At 44.4% G+C, this 7,425-nt stretch overlaps 1 pseudogene; it reads right to left on the minus strand.

Moving 5' to 3' along the window:
• Positions 1-3,907: 3,907 nt before the first annotated feature.
• On the minus strand, positions 3,908-4,613 carry LOC105979963 (annotated as a pseudogene).
• Positions 4,614-7,425: the final 2,812 nt, after the last annotated feature.

The raw sequence follows: 7,425 nt of genomic DNA on the forward strand, positions 1-7,425 counted from the left end.
TCATCACTCAATTTCCCTTCCTGTTGCTAAATATGCCCAGCTTTGGTTTGGTTTGGTTTGGTTTTCAGTTATTGCTCATTTCACAGACATTTCTCCCACTCTATTTACGCTCCTCTGGATATAATTTACTTTCACTCATAAAAAGGGGCGCACACAGCATTACCAAAGGCACATAGGTGATTAAAACAAATAAACCCTTGAGCGATGGATAAGAATTTAATCCCTTACCGTACCTCTTTCCTTACTGGGCAATTTAATGAGCGCATCCAAGAGGAAGTTAAATTTGAGGTCCAGATTCATTCTCACTTGTCTCTGGTGTCCTACTTTGAAGACTGGGTCTTCCTTAAATCTTTCATTCCATTCTGGCTTGAGTTTGTTCTCATTTATAGTTGAACTTTATATGCCATGCAGCACTCTCCTTCAGGACTTTTCTGGAGGCCAGCACTGTAATTTACAACCTCTTTTTTATAGGCCAAGATGTGTATTACTTGGCTCACTGCATTCTCTCCATAAAGCTTCTTTTCCTTTGCATTGCCTTGATAGTTAACCTCTGGATGATTGTGAATGCTGTCATTCCTTCAGTTCGTTTCCATTTCCTGCAAGGGGTAATCTGCTCGTAGCTGATGCGTGCCCTCCTTGAGGATTATTTGTGGGTTCCCTAAGCCCCCCATACGTCTCTCTAGCAGCAACACAAAGTGAAGTGCACTGTTCATAAATGTCCACTTCTCATAAAAAGAGTCAGTGCTGTTCTAAGTTAAGGTCATGTTCAGCCATGCTACACAAATACCATAAGCTAATTCGCTATGATAAGGATCCCGTCTGCCACTATTGGTTAGGTAGTGGGCTGCTACCCACAGAGACCGCAGTACAAACCTACCAGCGGCTCTATGGGAGTAAGATGAGGCTGCTGGATGCCATAGTCCAGGAAAACCTGCGTCAGCTCACCATGAGTTGGTATTAATTCAGTGACAGTGAGTACTGTTATATAATATATATCACCAAACCTATTCAAACTGCACGTTGAGCAAATAGTCTGAGAAAGAGAACTATGTGGAAAAGAAACTAGCATCAGAATTGGAGGAAGACTTATTTAACAACCTGTGATAGGCAGATCACACTACTTTGCTTGCTGAAAGTGAAGAGGACTTGAAGCATGTACTGATGAAGATCAAAGACTACACTAAGGATCACCCCTCTGTGAAGGAAACAAAAGTCCTCACAGCTGGAGCAATAAGCAGCCATCAGATAAGCAGAGAAAAGATGGAGCTGCCAAAGATTTTGTTTAACTTGCATCCATAATCCATGCTTGTGGAAGTAGCAATCCAGGAAACCAGTGGTGTATTGCATTGGGCACGTCTGTTGCGTAAGACCTCTTTGATGTGTTGAAGAGCAAGCATGTCACGTTGAGGACTCAGGTGAGCCTGATCCAGGCCGTGATATTTTTTATCACCTCATATGCATGCAAAGGCTGGAAGGAAGAGTGAAGAGCTGATGCCTTTGAATGCTGGTCTTGGTGGAAAATATGGAGCATGCCATGACCTGTCAGAAGAAGGAACAAATATGTCTTGGAAGAATGTTCCTTAGAAGGGAATATGGCAAAACATCATCACACATATTTTGGATATCTTATTAGGAGGGACCGGTCCCTTGAAAAAGACATCATGCTTGGTAAAGGAGGGGGTCTGTGCAAAAGAGGAAGATCCCCAGCAAGATGGACTGGCTCGGTGGGCTGGAACAGAGCCATGATGGTGAGATTGGTGCAAGGGACTATGCTCATGGAACCCCACTGAAATTAGCCGTCGTAGGTACATGTAGTGAGTTAAAAGAGAATGGAATGGTTTTCAAGAACTCTTTGAAGCGCCTGAGTCGATAGGGTCAGACCGGACTTGATAGCCCGCAACAGCAACAAATGTAGGGCTCAGTGAAAAGAGGAAGCCCATCAAGGAAAACGAAGGACATCGGGGCTGCGACAATAGGCTCCAACCGAACAATGATTGTGCGGATGGTACAGGACTGGGCAGTATTTCATTCTGTTGGACATAGGCTTGCGATGAATCAGAGCTGACCTGACAGCACGTAAGCACAGAAACAATGTTACGTAAAGGGCCCCTGGTGGCACAGTGGTTAGAGCATGTGGCTGCTAACTAGGAGGTTGGTGGTTGTAAACCACCAGCTGCTCCATGGGAGAAATAGGTGGCAGTCTGTTTCTGGAAACATTATAGCCCTGAAACCCTAGTGGGAGTTTGACTCTGTTCCACGGGGTGTCTATGAGTCGAAATCAACTTAACAGCAATGGGTTTACATTGGTTTGGAATGTTATATGGAAGTTCTCAGGAGTTCCAAGCACTTACAGGCATGTCATTATTATTTTTATACAAAAATAGTCCTCAAACCCAGAAACAGTTTCTATAGCATGTGTCCCTCATTTCCTTGTGCGGCCTGTGGCTCTGTGGAAAAAGAAGGACAGATTGGATTCCCACTCTGTGTGGAAGCACATTTCATTCTCCTCACAAAAGCGAAAGGTCTGTCTGAGCTTCTCATGATGATGAAACAAAATGTTTTATTTGACTCATTTTTTTTATGTTGCTTAGGGTGGAGGAGCATGTAGACCCATTTGGAAATCAACTTTTATTGGCGGTGACTCACTAGAAGGAATGTCATGCGCTGGTGCTTCATCACTGAGAAGGGAGTCTTCCCATGTAGGGCTTGGAGTTTGAATGTGATTCATGAAAAGAGAACTGGACTGTCCCTGGGAAACCCACTAACTTGTGGCCAGGACCGGTTAAAGGTGTGGTACTCATAACGTCCCTCCTTTGTGTCTCTGTCCGGTGGTATTGGAGGAGAGCACATTTCTCCTATGACTCTGACTGTTAATAAAGCACACTGATTTCCCTTACATCACCTGATGTAAGCCAAGAAGACAATGTTCCCTATGAATGAAAACTTCAGGAAGGTTTAAAAAAAAAAAGGGTGGGGATGGATTTTATAAGTACCCTTCTCTAAGGGGATAACAAAAATAAAATGTAATGTTTCCTGTACTATGACTCTCGTTGAGAAGTGCCTGGGTCAGTTCCCTAGCTGAGCTTCCAGCTTAAAGGCGGGAGATTGGATTCCACCCAGACGGGCCTCCGAAGAAGGGTTAAAACTATGTTTCTGACGATGATGGCCGGTGAAAGCCCCACGGATCGCAGTCCTGTGCTGATGCCAATGAGGTTGTCATGACTTAGACCCAACTGAAAGGTGCCGGGATAGCCAATGACATCACTTGAGTCTTTCATAAAGTGAATTATTAGTAAGTGGAAGATCCTACAACAAACCTTTTCCTGAGCTCTATAGCATTTCATCTCAGGCATTACCTCAGAGAGAGAATAGTTAAGCATGTTTAGTCCTATCCTTTCTTTTTGTTCAGACCCCAGGAGCATGTCTGTGGTGTTTTAAATGATCCATCAGGTGCTTTCTGAGCTACAAAGGTGAAAAGAAATCATCTCACTACAAACTGGGTCAAAAGTCAAAGGTAAAACATTTTCACAATAGCATGTAGCACATACTCAGAAGTAGATCTATGTTTAACACAAAAGACATAATTCCTAGTCATCTAAGGCTACTTTTATAACATCATACAGATAATGAATTAGGCTAAAATACACTATGATATTTGGTAGACCTCAGGACTGATATCCTTAGTACACCACAGAGATACATTTTGATATCCCAAAGAAGTAAGATTTGCAAGTAGGCCTTTTAAACATAACTAGTCTACAGAAACTAAGTTCTACTCTTGATAGGGAGTCTCTCTCTGTCTCCAAAGGATAAAAGCAGGGGATAGAATCAGCATCACATAGACAAAGAAGCCCGTATCAGAAAGACTATAAGGATTTCCAGCACAGTGAGAAGATGCCCTGCTCTTTCACACACATACGAATTGTATTGCGTATCTCTTGGTCCACTGTCTGGTTCTTCTGCTCTGCTGGTCAAATACTGAGTGGCTATGCTTCCAACCAGAGGGCCCGCAGCGTGGCGATCTGTCACAAGGGACCAAATAGACAGCAAACTCTTTGAAACACTCGACACGGGCCTCCAGTTAGTTTTAAGGCTGTCCAATCAGATGACTCCCTGACTGTTGATGTTGCAGTGATAGACTCTGGGGCGGAAAGTAACCTTTGGTGGCCTAAAATCTGATTACAGCGTGGCTTTCAAAGATCACACCGTCTTCACATACAGAACCTGGTGGACCAAGTACAGTTGGCCTCCATTCATAAATGTTATCTCCTTTAGGCTCAGCACTGAAGTTAGGAAGAGGATCCAGGGTTAGTTCAGCTAGCTCCTTCTGGATTCTTTCAGCACCAGTAGATCACTTAGCAGTGGTTTTGCTAGAGGTTGGTGTTTTTCTTCTGCTGGGTGGCAGAAAGGTTTCTTTCTTCTGGTTCTTCAGACCCTGGAACAGCTGGGTCTCTCTGGTCTGCAGCAGAACTCCCACGGCTGCTGCTGGGATGCTCATCCTCCAGCCTTGGCCTTCCACTGGACACGCTGGTGGAGTGATTTCTTGGAAAACCCGGCCACCCACCCCGCTCGCTTCCATAGCACTCAGGCCTAGGCTTTCTAATGACACACATTTTTCATATCCGAAGAATCTAATTGTTCACTGATATTTTCAAAGTCTGATGTGATGCATCCTTAAAACAAAATTGGGCTATGCAAGGTTAAAAGCTTTTTCATATAAATTAAACTGTCAAGCTAAGGGAAAATCATCCAAAATGGTCTACGTGTTATTTTTTTAAAAGAGGAGTTTCGCCACCACTGTCTCCCACATTGTGTTTTCTAAGCTGCCCCTCTGTGATGAAAGGGACCCCCTATACTACCTCAGGGCCCCCCCCATAAACTTTTGCCTAAGCTTGCGCATCTCGGGCCTACTCTGGATTCTAAGTTGAGATGTTTTAATAAGAGAATGGGCCATACGCTTCTATAAAGAAGACATTTCGGTTTGTATAATATATAGTACCTTGCATCTTTGGAATACTTGACAGATTAATGCTACTCTAAGGTAGTAAAGCTACCGCCTTTGGCAAAGATAAATAATGTTGATTCACTGTTCTTCCAAACTCAAGGACAAAGCCGAAGAGATGAGGCCTTGATGAAGTTTATGACCGAGAAGACAACCAGTATTCAAACTGACTGACAGCAGCATCCAAAGAAAGATTACACATTTTTCCTTGATGAATGTGGCGGATAAAAATGAGAAACCCCAAAGGCAAACTGAGTGGAAGTGGGAGGTAAATTGGAGAAATCCAGTGAAGAGCTAGACAATGAAAGGTGTCTGAACCTCAGAAGAGGCACAGAGACAAATCAAGCCCGACAGTTGGGTTTCAGTGAACAGCTTTAAGGCGCAGACACATCTTCAAAGGCAGGATCCAGTTTTCGGTTCAGTTTAGAAAACTCCTTGCTAACTGAATGCTCGCCTTCGGGCTACCCTGCTCCTTTCATCAGGGGTCATTTTAGCTCCAGCTATAGGGGAGAGCTCACCTAAAGCTAAGGCTCTGGGGGAGAACGAATCAAAAATGGCATCCGAGAACAATGGAGATGTGTATCAGAGAACTAAATCAGAAAGAATTCAGGGATTAAATAAAAATAGGTTAGTGCTTGCTTAGGGCTGCTGGGAGTAATATGAGAATAGGGGGTGAGAGTCAAGGGGTCTAGGGTTTTTTGGGGGGTGATGAACAAGTTCTAAAGTGGATTGTGGTGATGGTTGCACGTTGTGCCCATCGCAATGCTGTGCCCAACAGGAGACGACAGGGCCCGATCCTAGGCAGTCCTCGAGTGGTTCCTGCGGCGGAGCCCAGGGCTGCAGCCACCGTGTTGTCGACCCAGCTGCTTGACGGCTTCTTCTTATGGGCCACCTCCCTACTCACCAGACAGGCTGTCCTTCCTCGGGGACCAGTCCCTCCTGACATGTCCAAAGAAGGCAAGATGAAGCCTCGCCATCCTGACCTCTGAGGACACTCTGGCCATTCTTCTTCCAAGAGATTTTTTTTAATCAGTCATTTTATTGGGGGACTCCTACAGCAATTATATCAAGCGCATTTGTACATATGTTGCCATCATCATTTTCAAAACATTGTCTTTCTACTGGAGCTCCTCTTTTCCCCCTCCCCTGCCTTCTCACCCTCGTGAACCCTTGATAAGCTTTCAATTATTATTGTCTTCATATCTTATACTATCTGCTGTCTCCCTTCAATGACATTTTTGTTACTCCCCTGGTGTGTGTGTGTAGTTATATGTTGATCATTGTAATCGGTTCCTCTTTTCTCCCTCTTCTCCCCCCACCTTCCCCCTACCCTCATGGTATTGCTACTCCCAAAACTGTTCCCAAGGGCTTTATCTGTCCTGGATTCGATGTGTTGAGAGCTTTTACCTGTACCAGTGTACATGCTCTGGTCTAGCTGGATTGGTAAGGTAGATCTGGGGTCATGATAGTGGGAGGGAGGAAGCATTAAAGAACTAGAGGAATTCTGTGCATTTCGTCGGTGCTATCCTGCACCCTGCTGGCTCGTCCCTTCCTTGTGACCCTTCTGTGAGGGGATGCCAAAACAGATTCTTTTGTCCTTTTGACAGTTCATGGTACTTTCAGTATTCTTCGCCAGCACCATAATTTATATGAATCGGTTCTTCTTTGGTCTTCCTTATTCAAGGTCCAGCTTTTACGTGCATATACATTATGAGGTGATTGAAAATGCCATCACTTGAGTCAGGCCCACCTTGGTCCTCCACGTAACAACTTTGCTCTTCCACACTCTGGGGAGATCTTACCCAATGCAATGTGTCATTTTGTCTCTTGCCAGTTTGTTCCATGAGCATTGTTTGTGGATCCAAGCAAGAGAGAATCATTGACAACTTCAACTTGTTTCTCCATTTATCATAATGTTACCTACTGGTCCAATTGTGAGGATTTGGGTCTTCCAGACACTGAGTGGGGAATGCATGCTGAAGACTGCCGTCCTTGATCATCATCCACAAGGGCGTCAAGGCCTCCTCACTTTCGGCATGCAAGGTGTGTCATCTGCATATCACAGGTTATTAACAAGCCTTCCTCCAATCGTGATGCCTTATTCTGCTTCACAGGATCCAGCTTCTCTGATGATTTACAAAGCATACAGGTTGAATAAATATGGTGAAAGGATGCAACCTTGACACACACCTGTCCTGATTTTAAACTGGGAAGTATCCCCTTGCTCTGTCTGCACAACTGCCTCCTGATCCATGTGCAGGGCCTGCAGGAGCACAATGGCGGGTTTTGGAATTGTCATCCTTCTCCAGGCTATCCTTAGTTTGTGATGACCCACAGAGTCAAATGCCTTTGCATAGTGAATGAAACACAAGGAAACACCTTTTGTTATTCTCTAATTTTACCCAAGATCCAGGTGACATCAG

Source organism: Echinops telfairi, unplaced genomic scaffold, assembly GCF_000313985.2.
Source record: "Echinops telfairi isolate 266 unplaced genomic scaffold, ASM31398v2 ScPeMD7_9;HRSCAF=40, whole genome shotgun sequence".
Taxonomy (NCBI): Eukaryota; Metazoa; Chordata; class Mammalia; order Afrosoricida; family Tenrecidae; genus Echinops; species Echinops telfairi.